The sequence below is a fragment of the Phyllostomus discolor genome, chromosome 8 (genome assembly GCF_004126475.2).
Source record: "Phyllostomus discolor isolate MPI-MPIP mPhyDis1 chromosome 8, mPhyDis1.pri.v3, whole genome shotgun sequence".
Taxonomy (NCBI): Eukaryota; Metazoa; Chordata; class Mammalia; order Chiroptera; family Phyllostomidae; genus Phyllostomus; species Phyllostomus discolor.
The window spans coordinates 46,939,611-46,956,160 of NC_040910.2; the positions used below are offsets into that span (position 1 = coordinate 46,939,611).

The 16,550-nt window shown below is 43.2% G+C and overlaps 1 protein-coding gene and 1 long non-coding RNA gene across 3 annotated transcripts in view; one reads left to right on the top strand and one right to left on the bottom strand.

Annotated features, from left to right (window-relative positions):
* Positions 1 to 12,718, bottom strand: part of BRD4 (bromodomain containing 4) — an 80,084-nt gene extending 67,366 nt beyond the window's left edge. The window contains exon 1 of one of the 2 annotated variants that reach the window (XM_036032463.1): positions 12,523 to 12,718. The gene's annotated coding sequence lies outside the window, so the exon portion shown is untranslated. The remainder of the gene's footprint in view (positions 1 to 12,522) is intronic. The other variant, XM_028519619.2, reaches the window with a different exon arrangement.
* Positions 12,719 to 12,869: 151 nt separating this feature from the next.
* LOC118502015 lies at positions 12,870 to 14,978 on the top strand. Its single transcript, XR_004904692.1, has 2 exons — positions 12,870 to 13,356; positions 13,957 to 14,978. It is a non-coding gene; the product is annotated as an uncharacterized LOC118502015 (long non-coding RNA).
* The last annotated feature ends 1,572 nt before the right edge of the window (positions 14,979 to 16,550 follow it).

The following is a 16,550-nucleotide window of genomic DNA, read 5'->3' on the forward strand; positions in this document are numbered from 1 at the left end:
TCATGTACTCTCTCATCAGATTATTAGTCCAGTTTTACACGGAGCTTGCCTGACTACTTCTACCACTTACTCTTGACTGAATTTTTCTCACAGCTACTTATGAGTCAAACTCTCATTCAATAAGATCAATTGTCATTTTAACCCAAAGAAAAGTTTTAGAAGTAAAAATACCCTGACTGGTGTAGCTCAGTGGATTGAACATGGGCCGAGAACCAAATGGTCACCAGTCCAATTCCCAGTCAGGGCACATGCCTGGGTTGTGGGCCAGGTCCCCCAGTGGAGGCCATGTGAGAAGCAACCACATATTGATGTTTCTGCCCCTCTCTTTCTCCCTCCCTTCCCCTTTCTAAAAATAAATAAATAAAATAAAATAAATAATAAAAGTAAAATAAAAAATCTGTTTCTTTGGGGGCACATTTGTTTAATGAATTGCATCACTTTTCCAGCATTGGGTCTCTGCCCACCACTAGAGAGGAGGATCCCTAGAACACCTGCCTCACTCTCCCCCATGTTTAAATTGTACATGACACACAAATATGGGAAACACCTTTTACTTACCACTGAATCCTCACTGCACACGCAGAATATCACACAGTGGCTGATTGCCTAGTAAGTCCTGCATTGGCAGAATCACCCAATTTAGCATGTTACTTCAGGCAGGAAATTCCCTTTAAACAAGAATCCCTAAGTGGGAAATAAGAACCCATGAGCTGGAATTCAATTCCAACCTACAATAAGCAGTGCTTCAAGACTGAGGCTCACCATAATTCTAAGAAATCATCTAGTTCACAACCCTGACTTACTTAAGTCTAGGGTGCCTGGGCTAAAGATGATACCCACCTCAGGTTACTGACCCCCTCGAACTTCCTCTTCTGTACTCACAGACCTTCACTGGAATATCAAAAGATGAAGGTGAAACACCCAATCAAGGTAGTTTGGTGTTCTAGTGAAAACCTTTTCAAAGTGATACATTAAATGTGATATACTTAATGAAAAGGAAATCTGCCCTGAGTAATGACCCTCCCTGACTAATCCTCACGTTGCCCTGGTGTCTCCAAGGGACAGGTGGCTTGCTTGCAGAACTGTCCAAGTCTCTATCCAAGCCACAGCTGTTCTCACAGATGGATGAGCCTAAACGCCTAAGCTCCTTTCCTATGGAATACCTCTCTTCCTTCTCAGACTGTCTGGCCTGACCTCTCAGAGAGTAATTCTGAGGTCTACCTTGAGCTCACTATGTACCATTCCAAATATCTATGTACAGTGATTCCTTCCTTCTACAGCTCACTGAAGAGAAGTCAGGAGCACATGGGCTCTGGAGCCAGCACTGTCACTTACTAGCTGTGTGCCCTTGCAACCCTAACCCTGCCCAAGTGACTCAGCTCTCTGGGCACCAGCTTCCTTATCTGCAGAATGGAGACAATACTGAGGACTTAAGGAATACATAGGGCCTTAGAAATCCAGCACCTGGCTCACAGTAAGCATTCAAATATTCACTAAAATGGAGTGGTCATAAACATGCTGAATCTCGAAGTCTGGGGACGGAAACATAGTGAGGAAGGAGAAATAACCCACATTACAGCTCCATACATTAAGGCCGACACAGACAGCAGGATGATTCATGTTAGACTTCACCATTTCAGAAGAGGCAAGCAGTTAAGTAACAGGAAGAAAGATCCATTCATTAAAGGTAGTTACCCTTTACTGGGAAGTCTACTCACAGGCAACTTTTGCTAAAAGTCTTGATGTTTTTCACAAAGAGTCAGTGATCAATGAGAAGCATTAGTCTCAAGGTGAACAACAAGAATGTGGGGTTCTGGAAAGCAAGCAAGAAAAGCCACAGGCAAGGGAGGGTGTACCCAGCTATCACGAGTGCAAGAGAAGAATGCTTGCATGGGTTCCCAGAGCAAAAAAAGCACAGAGATGTCCTGAGAGATGACACTGAGAACAGGCAAGCTAAGGTGCAACTCAAAAGACCTCCAACACTGATAATTTAAAACTGCATTCCTGGGATTACAGAGATATAAATTATATTGAAATAGATGAACAAGAAGGTGGTGTCATTTCCAGATGACAGCTCATCTGTCAGCTTGATTGATTCCTAGTGTCAAAAGGAAAACAAATGAAGACATATACACACAACTTTTTTTACTTAGCAACTTTTTGTAAGTGAAAGCCAAGTAATTTTTAATGGTAATTACAAATGAAAACAACCTACACATGGATGATACCATTTTTTACCAAACTCTTTAATGTACGCTATCTTGTTTGTTTCTCTTAATAGCAGGGAAAATTTGCTTAAGTAACAAGTCATTGCTGTTCAAACAAGATTGTAATTCAACTGAACAGGAAGCAATGGAATTAATTCAAGTCAACACCAATAGTAAACGAATGGGGGGGAAATACCCACTAGCACATACCAGTTTAATCTTTACACTAGTTTAAGAAGGAGCAAAGGAGTTTTTAATATGCACTATTCTTAGAAGTAATGGTTCCTTTCTATTCTGACAACTCTGCCCCAATTACATGGGGGAAGTATGAATTATCAAGTTCATGGTACTGTATTTCCTATTCTTTCATCAGACAGGGATTTGGGGATGGAGAATATAGTGGCATTATGCATACCACCTGGTGTAGCATGTTCACAGTCCTAAGCATATTATGCTTAAGAATGGTCTGTATCCCTCAGTCTGCAGGTTCAAGGGGATGCATGAATAAATGTCCCACAGCAGAGAGCAGGTGCTAAGCCACACAAGGGACCACAGCCATAATCTTTCTAAGTCCACCCACATCCAACACCACCAGGTGATCAGGCTGGCTAGTGACCCTTTGGTTTACCTCTACAGCAAAGCCTCCAGGCGGACACCACGTCCTGGGGAAAGTTTTACAAACAGGGGGAGCTTCAATGAAGAGCCCCAGAACACAAATCATCTTTCATACACAGCCACTGCTGAAGGCCTATTGTGGCACACTTTAATATTCCTTCTGTCCAGGAAAGAGAATAAGCTGAGAAAGTGGTACACAGAGGCTCTGGACAGGTCTGTACCACTGCTGACACACAGGTTGAAGGCTCTGTAAAAATCTCTAGAGGATTTTTACAAGGACAAAACAAAATGGGTGCTCCACATTGTTTCTGCTTCATGAGTCTGCAAGTGGCTGAAAAAGCAGGGTGTGTGCAAAGAGGAAAAGTCTTCAAGACCACCCAGAGCCTTTTAATTAACATAAGAAATTTCTCAACCCTGGCTGGGTAGTTCAGTTGGTTAGAGCCCCATCTCAATAGGCCAAAGTTGTGAGTTTGATCCCTAGTCAGGGCACATACAAAAATCAACCAATGAATACTGTATTTTTATTACTATAAGACACACAGGACCATAAAATGCACCTAGGTTTTAGAAGAGGAAAATAGGAAAAAAATTTTTGAAGCAAAAAATGTAGTAAAATATTTAATAACATAAATAACAAAATATTTCACCAATGTAAATGTAAACTACACTTACCAGCCAGGTAGGCTACATTCTGCCTATAAGACGCACCCCCCTTTCCTCCCAAATTTGGGGAAGTGCGTCTTATAGCCCCCCCAAATACAGTGCATAAATAAGTGGAATAACAAACCAATCTCTCTCTCTGAAAATTTAAAAACATTTCTCATTCTTGAAGTAATCTAGTTCATTCATTTTAGCACATGCTCCTTGGGTGGGCTTTAGGGCTCTAACCCTCCCCCCAAAAAAACTGTTCAATGTTCGCACGTATATATTTTTCTGAAGAAACAATTCACAGCATCCATCACATCCTCAGAGAGACCTATGACCTCCCCTCAAATTAAGAAACAATGCTGTAGTGAGCAGGGCTAGTCTCCCCCTTAGTTACTGGATCCTCAATTATTCTGAGCCCCTTAAAGGAATGAATAAAGCCAACAGCAAGAACTTTAGGAAAATGATTATTCTAGCAGTGCTTAACACTTGTTTTTGATTATGGGAATCTGAGTAGCTTTTTGTACTAGAGGAATGCCAAGCAGCAGACTTTACAAGAAATCAAGTACAGCAGTGGCTTAGCAAATGGCAAAATGATGATAGTTTTCACAGGCATGGACAAAGATAAATCCAGTCTATTGAAATATTCTCCATTACAATTTCACCCATGTAGCATTTACTGAAATTTATCTACCTGGTGTCTTACCCAAGTCTTGCCCTGTGCTTCCTTGATCATCTAATTAATAGCTCATTTAACCTGTTCCCTGAAGGCCATTTTTCTGGTCAACCCAGGCCTTTTCACTTATCACCTGAGCCCTTTCACCCTCAGAAGAGACTCTTGAGACTTGGCTTGACTCCTCCCAAGAGTCCACACAGCAGCTCCCTTTGTACCCGGGATACGGTAAGAGAAACCATGTCTTTCACTTATTCCTCTATCACAGGGTTAGAAATAGATACATCCTTAACCGTATTCACTTTACCCTTTTCTTGAGTAACTAAGTCATTCTAACTGATTTCAACTAATTCTGGTTTATCACCTTAGTATGAAAAATTAACTTCCCTTTCAGCCATCCAAAAGTTAGGGGAAACACTCTACTCTTAGTGCAAAAGACAACTTTCAAGAATTAGTATCCTATCTACTATGTCTCATAATAGTGAGCAAGTGAGGGGCAGAGATAAGCTACAAGTGTCATGTTTGAGGCAAGGTGGTTCAGCATTCCATCCTACACATGGTCAGAGATGGGCAATGACCTAAGACAGTCTACAGCCATCAGAGAGCACTACCCAGAAGACTCACTTTTGACCCTGAGGTCAGGATATCCAAGTTAGAGAACAAGCTCTGATGTCCCTGTTGAAGCCTCTGTATTCAGCTGTGCCTGAGCCCCACTTCAGACTTCTTGACACATCAGCCAACAAATTCCTCTTGTAAGTAGTTTTATGTTTGTTATTTATATCAGAGAGACCTATCCAATACAGCCATTTACTAAATGAACAGACATCTTAAGTTGGAGAAAATTATCAGTATAGAACAGGTAGCTTGCCCCCCCACCTCTCTTTATATATATGTTTTGCCTATTGCAAACTGCCAACAGCCTTTACCATTAAATGATTCCTCAACTTCACCACACCACTCCCACTCCCTACAGAGATTCCAGCAAGCAGTGGATATAAGAAACTAAAGATCAATAATACAGTTCACCTACTCCTAGAAAGCATATCCAGGAAGGTCACCCTTGGGCAAGTGATGAAGAAATAGATTGCAAAACAGCTAAAGGGGGGGGGGGGGGGCAGGGGTTAGGAATCAAGATGCCCATTAAGCAGTATTTAAATTGTTATTTCACACTGTGCTGATATGGCCCACAAGAAACACATTTTATCATGTACATAAGACATAAAATCAAAGTTTTATAAAATACCCTTGAACACCCTTTGACATTTCTTTTTCCTTGCACAAAGACTGCAACCTGCCCTGGCTGGGGTGACTCAGTGGTTGAGTGCCCGCTTGCAAAGAGTCACCGGTTTGATTCCCAGTCAGGGCACATGCCTGAGTTGTGGGCCAGGTCCCCAGTAGGGGGTGCATGAGAGGCAACTACACATTGTTTCTCTCCCTCCCTCACCCCCTTCCCCTCTGTCTAAAAATAAATAAATAAAATCTTTTTTTAAAAGGACTGCAACCTGCTTAATTCATTTCATTATTCATAGTTCGAAAAACACAAATAATTACTTTCTTTTAAAATCCAGATTATGGTCAAAGTTCTTGGAGCCCAAACCTATTATCCCATTTCACATATGAAAAACTGAAGCTTGGGAAGGCATGCAGCTGGTCCAAAGCAGGTATAGTGTGTGCCTACAGCCCAGTTCCTCCCTCTCCCTGACCTGTGCTGGCAGCTTCCCACACTCCATGCAGCTCTCCCGCTTCAACCCTCCTAATGACAATCTGCTCCCACAAAATGTGTTTCCTCAAACACAGTGTAAAGTGTTTCAAAGTGTAAAATCCCCAAATTTATCTTTCTTTTCTTCTACACAAAACAAAATCTCAAATGCCAATTTACCAAAGGCATAAATGTGTCATTGCCTGGGGTAGGACAACTGGGGAAATTAGCCACCCACAAGGACACAGGAATTACTAATTCCTGTTCCTGGAAATTACACAATAATACCAAGCCCAACACCCTCCCCTGGCACTGCTTCCACAGTGTTCCACTGTCTGTGGACATAACAGCAACTAGGAATAAACAAGGAGTTTCAGCCTTAAGAGGACGAGACCAGGAAGGTGACCACAAGTGAGGCTTAGACAGTTTTTCCTCAAAGCCCTGCAGGCACAGCAAAGCAAGCACTCCCCCACCCCCACCACCAAAACAAGACAGTGACTCCCCTCACTCCCCCGATCTGAACATAATGAAGATGTGAGACAACACCCACCCCGGCACACAGACCCCCCTCTTTTTTTTAGGGATTATATAACTTGCCTGAGCTTAAGGCTAGAAGGGGGTCAGGCTGGGCCTGAAACCTGACAGAAGACTCCACAGTTGCCCCTCTCCAGTACACAGTTCCGCCCAAGCCCAACCAGCACTGCTACCACAGCCCAAGGTCCTGGAATTTCCTACATTAGGCAGAACAGAACAACATTCGTCAAGGAAAAGATCACAGAATAACCTATACCTAAGTGAACCAAAGAAATATTTGTATGTCACAGATCAAAAAGAAAAAATGGCATATGCATGCAAGTACTCTTTAAAAAAATGTATCTTCATCTGAGGATATATTTATTGATTTCAGAGAGAAGGGAGAGAGGGAGGCAGGCATAGAGAGAGAGAGAGAGAAAAAAAACATCAATCGCCTGCTTCCCACATACGCCCCAACTGGGATAGAACCCACAACCTAGATATGTGACTGGGAATTGAAACCACAATCTTTTGGTGTACAGGACAATGCTCCAACCAACTGAGCCACCCCACCAGGACCATTCAAGTACTCTTAACTGGCATGTAAAAGTTCAGATTTGACCAATCTCTGAAACAAACATGTTCTCCAATTGGGTTTAACACAAAAGGCATTCCACACGGACTTGCATCCTAACAGCACCTAGTACTGGTGACTGGCATGGATTGGTTCTTCTGGTCAACAGGCCCAAAGTCCATTAGCAGGACCTCAACCTCCCAGCCAGGAACTCCTCTTTCAGCTGTCTTGCCTCCCTTTCACAGAGGCTGACTTATGACACAACCTTCAAGACCAGAATCCTTTCACCAAGGCCAGTTGTCAACACAATTTAAATCAGGGCCAAAGAGGCAGGGAAGGCATGAAAGGATGCAGTGCTTGTGCATCGGACAAACTTCAGTACATCGGCGACTTCGGGCCACTGCCTTTCTTCAGATAACCAGGTTTTAATGAAACAGACAAGTGACAGTTTAGGTCTCAGTATCCATTGGACCATGTTGCCCTGCTGGCTCATTTCCCCAAACTTTTCAGCAGGATGCCAGGTAGAAGCCCCCAGAGCTGCTGTATTTCCATCAATCTCATCATCACCACTTTCAGTCTTGCAGATAAAAACAAATTCTCACTTAAAAACCCCAACCCCCACTTTAAACAACCCCCTCCACTAGTGCCCACTCACAACTCACTTGGAGGAAGACACACACTGGGGTGGGGGGGGGGGGGGGGGGGGGGTCTGAAAGACAGCAAGCAGATCTTGGTGTCATGTGTGCTGGTGCACTTTCCTAGCCCTCAACTGCTCGACTATTTTAGCTAAGTACCTAATCCCACTTCAATTCTTGGCCATGGTCAATAACAGCAAGTAAGTAGCTAACCTTGAGAGGGTACAGCCTTCATTTTACCCTCAGGTGAAAGATCTGTAAATGAAGTTTGGAGAAGGTTGAGTGACAGCTGGAAGGCCACAGAGCAAACAGCAGGGCCAGGATTCAAACTGGGGTCTAACTGGTGGTATCGGTCTTTGGAGCAGGCTAGAAAAAAATGAGGACAGGACACCAGGAGGCCACTCAAGCCCTCCCCCATCTCCCTCCCCAGGACATCAGATAACACTGTACTGCTAGTGTAGGGCCAGGAATTCAGGAAACAAAGTCCAGCTCTGGGCAACAGAGAGTAAAAAGGTCAAAGAGCAAGATCCTGAGACACTTCTGCTTCTCAGCACAAACTTTCAAGACGACATGGTGTTTGTATACAACTGCTTTGGGGAGACAGGGTAAAAACTTCACTCTAATAAACAAGACACTGTGAAGCTGTGATCAGAGAAATGGAAATTCATGGAACTTTCCTAAAAAAACTAATCCGTATCAAGTTTTCAGAAACACACACCCTTTAGCCTAACAACTCCCACGCTAGACATGGAAAGAGAAAACTTAATAATCATGTGCAAAATTAGCAGAATTAAATTATAATATGTTCATGTGTTAGAACATTAGGCAACTATTTAAAACATCATTTTGGAGATGCTCACAATGTAGTATTTTTGAAAACTTAAGAGTTCAACCCAATTTTGTTACTCGTATGTAAAAAGACTGGAATAAAAATGGATTTAAAAGGTTTTATAACATTTAACATCACCTTCACATTCTGTATTTTCCAAACTCTTTAAAATGACCACGTACTACTTTTGTTTAAAGAAAAAAACCCTTATGATCTCATTTCTAAATGTGGACCAACCAGTGCTACTCCCTTTCAAAGTTTCATCAAGAATGGGACAGGTGGCTGCTTTGCCCAAACTATGACACTGGACTCATTCTTCATCTATTTCTGTAAAATGGGACACATCCTATGATTTATGCTGGGAATATGGATACAATATAATGAAGTTTAATCACCCGAGGACTATTTACATTAAAAAAATTGCTTTTAAAAACACCCTTTACTGTATCAGGGGTACAAATTTGGGGTGCACATTCCAGACTGTTTTATGTGCCTTATTAGCACTTAAAACCATTCTCTAACAATGAACAATTTTAAAAAAAGAAATCAAACCATGCAGATTGTGCTACATATCAACACACTGACATCCTTGCATTTTCACTTCCTCATACTTGTAAGTGGCCACATCATACTCCATTAAGCTTTTGTTTTAACCCCTCTGTAAAAGCACCAGAAAAATCAATGCTGTTGACAACCAATCAACATGCGTCTTTCCCTCTCCCTCTCTCAGCAATGAAAAAGAAAAAAAAAAAGTCCTTGGGTGAGGATTGAAAAAAGTTATTGCATAGCCTCAAAAATTTAGTTACCATGAACCAACAATTCCACTCCTAGGGATCCACCCAAGAGAAATTAGTATGTCCACACAAAAATTTGAATATGAACATTCACAGCAGCACTATTCACAATAGCTAAAAAGTGGAAACAACCCAAATGCCTACCAACTGATGAATGGATAAGATGTTGTATATCCATATAACACAATACCATTCAGTCATAAAAGGGATACTGATTAATGCTCCAGCACAAACCTTGAAAAACATTATACTGAGTAAAAGCAGCCAGACACAAAAAAATTATGTGTTGTATGATTTCTGAAATATACAGAATAGGCAAGTACTGATTTAAATTATACACTTTAAATTGGTGAACTGTATCATATGTAAATTATACCTAAGTAAAGCTGTTATACATAATTTATATTCAATAAGTGCTTGGGCAATGAATACACTATAAAGAACATACATACCAAAGTCGTCATTGTACAATCTTACTATCTTTTTGTCTTCCCTTGTACATAGTAAGAGCTCAGAAACTGTTGAAATGGATTGGCCAATCACATACACATGAAGTCAGAACATTAAAAAGAAAGTGCTCAATGTGCTTTTTTTTTAAAATATCAAGTTTTTATTGACAACATGAGATTCACATTGAGAAATCCCACCCATACCTGTTTATTATTATGCATTTTATCTCTCTATTAAAACATTTTTCCAGGTCAAGGTTGAACCACAGTCAAAACCCACTCACCACATTTCAAACTACCAAATGGGAAATATACAGTAGAGAGTTCACAGAAGCAACTGCATGCCACACTCTCTTGACTTTTCCAGAGAACTTAAGGTTCCTAGTTAAAATCCACATTCCCTGTAAATCACTACGAATTGTGTCTGCTGTTAACAGTATTTATTCACTTGAGGCATTATTTACAGTAACCATTATGGACATGCCAAATTCTTGCTCACTTATCTCGCCAATTTTTTCACTCAAAGAATGTTTTAGGTGCTCTTTTTTCTAGGTAATAAGGATACAAGAGAGAATAAAAATAGGCAAAGCGAAGCAAACAAAACCTTGCCTTCATGGAACTTAGGAGTCTAGTAAAAGGAAAATAATTTAAGAAAATTTTATTTCTATAAACCCAAGTCTTATGAATTAAATGTCAGCATCAGCAAGAAATCCCTACAATCCTCATTTTGCAAATGTGAAATGTCCAGTCTTTTCTAAACCCCCCAAATCATGAATTTATTAAATGTTAGTAGTAGTTTTCAATGACAGGCTTTTCTTTCAATTTCTATAGATTTGCAAAGAACAAAGACAAACATTATCTACTTCACAAGTTTATTCAAAATCAAGAATCCAAACACTTTACATGCATATAATTGTGAAAGACGACAGTGGGTTGTCAGACTTAACAGCCCAGAATTTTCAAATCACCAAAATGGTTTTTCCCTTTAGAAAATAAGACTCCAATCTCCCTCTAGAATCTGTAACTCTCAAGGCGTTCAATAACTTGAATCATGTAACACAAAAATATCCCCTATATCTAAAAGCAAAAGTGCAATGTATTACTACAAAGATCACAACAACTGGCTCAAAAAGATAACTTTTGGAAACAAAGTCTAAGACATTTACTCCACAGCTTGAGCCCTTAGATACTATGTTTCCTACCAAGGAAACGGGTAGGATGGACAACGGGGGTATGCATTTGGTTTCAGATCAGTCTTTTCCTTCTCCACTAGGTCAATGGAAACCATCTGCGAGTTTTATCTGCCCCACGTTGAGGCATTTGGGGAGAAGGGGTGGGTTATCTACAATGCCTTGCTGAAAAGATACTCCCTAGCCAAATTAAGCCGAAAGGAATGTTTTATTAAAATTATTGGCAAGGTCATAAAACTGTGCCATCCAAAACCTTCTTGAAACTGAAATCGCCTTCATAAATCCTGTACAATATCGTTTCCTTTGCAACTTCCAAGGGCTACCAATTCCAAGGACTCACAATTTAAGGAACTTGACAGCTTCATTCATGAAAATCTCCCAGCTGTTGTTATAGCACCGAAGGGCCTCTGGCTTAGAGATACAGTGAGACTTGGTTTTGGTATACGGACAGCTACAACCCACTCAAAGGTAAGCAAAGACACTTCAATTTTCATGAGGCACAGACTCTATCCAAAGGGGTCACTTCTTGCATCAAATTCACAGGTAAAAAATTAACCCAAGGACCAAGACCAAAACCCTACCAGGTTGCACGAAACAGTGAATGAGTAAACAACTAAATAAAAACACTTCAAAAAACAATGCCTGGTCTTGATAAAAGGGAGGTCAGTCAGCCACTCAGCAAAAGCACATGACTCATCCAACAGCCCGAACACCGTCCACTACACCAAAATGGGATTTCCCCATCTTCGTCCAAGGCCGGGCCTTGGGGGCGTCTCAATCGGGTAAAGCTGTGCTATTTCCGTTGGCGGGGTCATTTCATTTCGCTGATTCACACCTCCATCACATTCCCACCCCAAACTACCACCCTGTACAACCAACACCGCAAACAGATGAGACCGAGGCAAGGACGCCAAGCGAGCACCGACCGAGCAAAACAAAGCGCCCAACGAGAGGCTGCCAGGCTGGCTGTAGTTGGGTAAAGAGGGCCAGGTTCGCCCCCAGGGCAGGCATGCAGCGGCAGCCTGTTCCTGGGGAACAGCCGTATTTTCCGCAAAGCTCTGGGGACACTCGGGAAGGTGAAGAAATGGGGACGGGGGCGTGCTGCCCCAGTACGGGAAGAATCAAGGTGCTGGGGCAGGGAAAAGAGCGCGTCGGCATCCGCCCGCGTGAGCAGCCGGTCTAAGGCCGAGTCCGCCCCGGAGACTGCAACGCCGCGGCCACCACGCTGGGCTCGGACCTACCCGAGTCGGGCGAGTCGCGGGCCCAGCAGCGGCCGCTTCCTCCTCCTCCTCCTCACTTGACAAAATGGCGGCGGCAGGAAGTGCCGGGCGCCTCGGCCCGCCCCCTGCCCGCCCCCGGCCGCCCGCCCCGGCGCGGCGCCCGCGCCCCCCGCCTGCGCCCCCGCCCCGCCGACCGGCTCGAGCCCGGGGGCGTCGGTGCCAACGACAAGGCAAGCCAGGGGCCCGATGCCCCGATGCCGACAGCGAAGACGACCTCAGGACGAGCGGGTGGCGCGGGGACAAGGGAGGCCCGCAGGCCTGAGCCCGCGTCGCCCCGGCCTCCCCGCCCTCGCGCCGCGCCGATGGCGTCGGAGCTGGCGCACCGGACCCATTACGCAATGCAGGTGACGCGGGCCGCGCCGGGAGCGCTCGCCGACCGCCTCGCGCAGCCCGCCGCTCCGAAGGGCACCTACCCTCACCTGAAACGCTAGGCCGCACGCCGCCCCCGCCGGCCGCCGCAACCTCCTCCTTGGGCTGCTATGCGGCGTCGGAGCCCGCCTGTCGCGCCCGCCGCACCGCCGCGCTCACAGGCCCCACTCGCCGGCGAGTACCGCCGGTAGCCGCCACCGTCGCAGCCACTGCTTCGGCTCCTCGGCTGCGGGAGAGCAGAACAAACAGCCCTGCCGCCGCCGCTGCCGCCGCCGCCGCCAGCGCACTGACGTCACTGCGCATGTTGCGCGCGTGGCCTAGTGTCGCCTCCGCCCGGCGTGCGCGCCCCCGAGGCCGTGGAGGCGCGCGCGAGCTCCGGGGGTTAGGCTTCTGAGAAGTACGCTTTGCTTGCACGCGGGACTGGTGGGTGTTCTGCAGATTGAGTAAGAGGATTCCTCAGATGGAGGGTGGGGGACCCCGCAGACTGATTGGGGGGCCCGGAAGACCAAGGGAGAGGACTCCGAAGACCCCGAGAGGAGGACGAAGGGACCTCGCGGACAGGATTTCTGAGAGAAAGGATTTCTGAGACCCAGTTCAGATTGAAGGAGGGGACCGAGGGGAGACTAGAGACTGCGCGCGCTTCGGGGAAAAAAAGATCTGAAGGCAGAGGGAGACGTCCAGAATTAAAAATATATATTTGATGATAGACCCTCGAAGAGGAAGGCCGGTGAGGAGAGACCCTAAAGACTTATGGCAGAGGCTGAGGAGAGACACCTGTGTGAGGGAGCGCCTCTCCCCGGAGTGGAGCCTGCAGGGTGTGGGAGGAGTTGGCGAGTGTTGGGTCGCTGAGGCGAGAGATGTGCGAAGGGAGCGCGAGCACTGGGGTGAGAGAAAGAGTTGAAAAGGCTATGACCAAGACCAAAGTGACACCTTCCTTTTGCTGAGATGTAAAGACTGGAAGGTGCTGGACTCGGGCCTAGGACACTCTCCCTCCATTTGTCCCTCAGCTGATCTCCTTCTGGTCCTTAAGATTCAAACCACACAAGTCAGCGCCATTAAATGAGGAGATTCAGATTTAAGTCATTTGCAGCTTAAAATGACGATGCTGTGGAATTTTTCAAAGGAGAAACATAACCTCGCTTTCCTTTTGCTCTTTACTCTTGGCATTTTTAGTCCCACTTTTTTAAAAGAGCAGACTCAAGTTATTCTAAAAATTATAGGTAATTAAAATATTTCTTGATGGCCTTTTCTTTCAGAATACATTGATACACTAGCATAGCAGTCAGTAGTTTTGTCTCTACCATGGTGTTTGCTCATTTCAACAAGAGCAACCACAAATCACTGATGAGTCCTGGGCACGATAAAGACTTAATTTTTACCCTTTATTTTAGCAAAGCATGAGGTAACAAACTATTAAGTGTAAAAAATAAATGCAGTAATAGTAATTGGTTTTTAGTAAACTATCTTCTGATTCGCTAATACAGTATTTTGAAACTCATGAATATCTTCTGGCTCCTAGTTTTGCATGCTGGGCAATTTGCAGAAGATGGTTGGAAATGGAAAAGGAATAGGAAGGTACACAGGGCTAAGTGAATATGGAATAATAACTTTTTTAAAAGGAAACCAGAATGTATCCATTTTAAGCAGCCTCTTTCCACAGTTGTCTTCTTGCATTATCCACTTAAGTTATTGTTGCTGCAGACAGTAAATGTCTTTGGAAGTAATTTAGAGCTCCCAGTTTGCAAGTTACATAATAAAATCTTTCCTTGGACTCTTCATTCACAGTTCATTTTAAACAAAACTATAAAAATTTACTGGGCTTAACTGGAGAGCTTTTGGCTATTGCTAGAAATCAAATCCAACCTGAAGGGTATATGGAAGCTGTAAAGACAGTTCCAAAAGCTGTCTCTAAAAATCTTTTAGGACAACATCTCATTCTTTTTGTCTTCCATAGTGCATAGCCTAACAGATAGCTCGTACTCAGAAAATGTTTATACAGTTGAATCATTTTGTAGTCTTATTACTTAATGGTTCACATTTTGATAAGCTCTTTTTTACTTTCTCTTGTTATCACTATGTTTGCAATACTAAAACCCAGAAAAGATTAATAAAAATATTAAGGAATGAAATATAAAGTATTATGCTATATAATTTTGACTGGTATTATTTATTTTAATAAGTAATACACTAAACCATTTTAATTGAACAATACAAAAGAATATGGAGGAAAGATAAAATATCTCTCCCTCCCCCACCAGAGTAACCACTTTGATGCGTTTAAACCCATGTTTTCTGATAGCCACTGGCCACATGTGGCTATTGAGTGCTTGAATGTAGCTAGCCCAAATTAAGATGTACTGCCAAGTGTAAAATACAAATTGTATTTCAAAGACTTAGTAAGAAGAAGTGTGTAAAATACCTCATTATTAACTTTTTACATTGATTACATATTGAAATAAGTTTATACAGTGGGTTAAATAAAACATGATTAAATTTCATTTTAACCTGTTTCTACTTTTTTAATGTTGTTACTAGAAAATGTAACATTACATATATGGTTAGCAATATAGTCATATTTCTATTAGCCAACACTGGTCTAGACTTTTTATTCTATGCAATAATATGTGTCTACATATAGAAATAGTTGTGTTGTTATAAAACAAAGGGATCAGGCTTCTGACCAAGATGGAGGCATAGGTAGATATGCTTCACCTCCTCACACAGCCTAAAGAAGTATAACAACCAATTTAAATATAAAAACAACCAGAACTGCCAGAAAAATCGAACTGTATGGAAGTTAGACAACCAAGGAATTAAAGAAGAAACATTCATCCAGACCAGTAGGAGGGACAGAGAAGGGCAGCTGGGACAGACAGGATGCATAACAGGACAGTGGATGGTGGACTGAGCAGTCCCACACTCAAAAGGATAAACTGGGAGGAACAATTGGGGAATAAGACAGACTATGCAAACCAGGGTTCCAACACTGGGGAAATAAAACCTCAGAACCTCTGGCTGTAAAAATCTGTGGGGGTTGCGGTGGCAGAAAAAACTGCCAGTCTCTCAGGAGAGTCTGTTGGAGGGGCCCAAAGGGTCCTAGAACGTACACAAGCCTACGCATTCAAGGTATCAGCACCAGGGCATCAACCACATGGGTGCCAGTCATTTGTAGGAAGCAGGGAAGTTACTGAAAGCAGAGCAAGAGCCAAGCAGCAGCACTGTTCCCTCTATGACCCCTCCCCCACATACAGTGCCACAACACAGTAAAGTGGGTTGCCCCACCTTGGCGAATATCTAAGGCTTCCCCCTTTACAACATAACAGGTGCACCCAAAGATATATGGTCCAAATGAAACAACATATCAAAACTCCAGAAAAAGAACTGAGTGCCAAGGAGATATAGTCAACCAATCAGATGCAGAGTTCAAAACACTGGTAATCAAGATGCTGAGAGAAATGGTTAAGTATGGCTGCAAAATAAAGGAAGAAGTGAAGACTATACAAAGGGAAACAAAAATACACAGGAAGCCAACAGTGAAGGGAAGGAAACTGGGACTCAAGTCAATGATTTGGAACAAAGGGAAGAAATAAACATTCAAACAAAACAGAATGAAGAAACAAGAATTTAAAAAAAAATGAGGAGAGTCTTAGGAACTTACGGGACAACTTTAAGCACTCCAACATCCAAATCATAGGGGTGCCAGAAGGAGAAGAGGAAAAGCAAGACACTGAAAACTTATTTGAAAAAATTGTAAAAGAAAACTTCCCAAATCTGACAAAGGAAATAGACATACAAGTCCAGGAAGCTCAGAGAGTCCCGAGCAAGTTGGACTTGAATACAGCCACATCAAGACACATATGATTAAATTGCCAGAGATTAAAGATAAAGAGAGAATCTTAAAAGCAGCAAGAGAAAAGAAGAGTTACCTACAAAGGAGTCCCCATAAGGCTATCAGCTGATTTCTCAAAAGAAACCTTGCAGGCAACAAGGGGCTGAAAAGAAGTATTCAAAGTCACGAAAGGCAAGGACCTACATCCAAGATTACTCTATCCAGCAAAGCTATAATTTAGAATAGAAG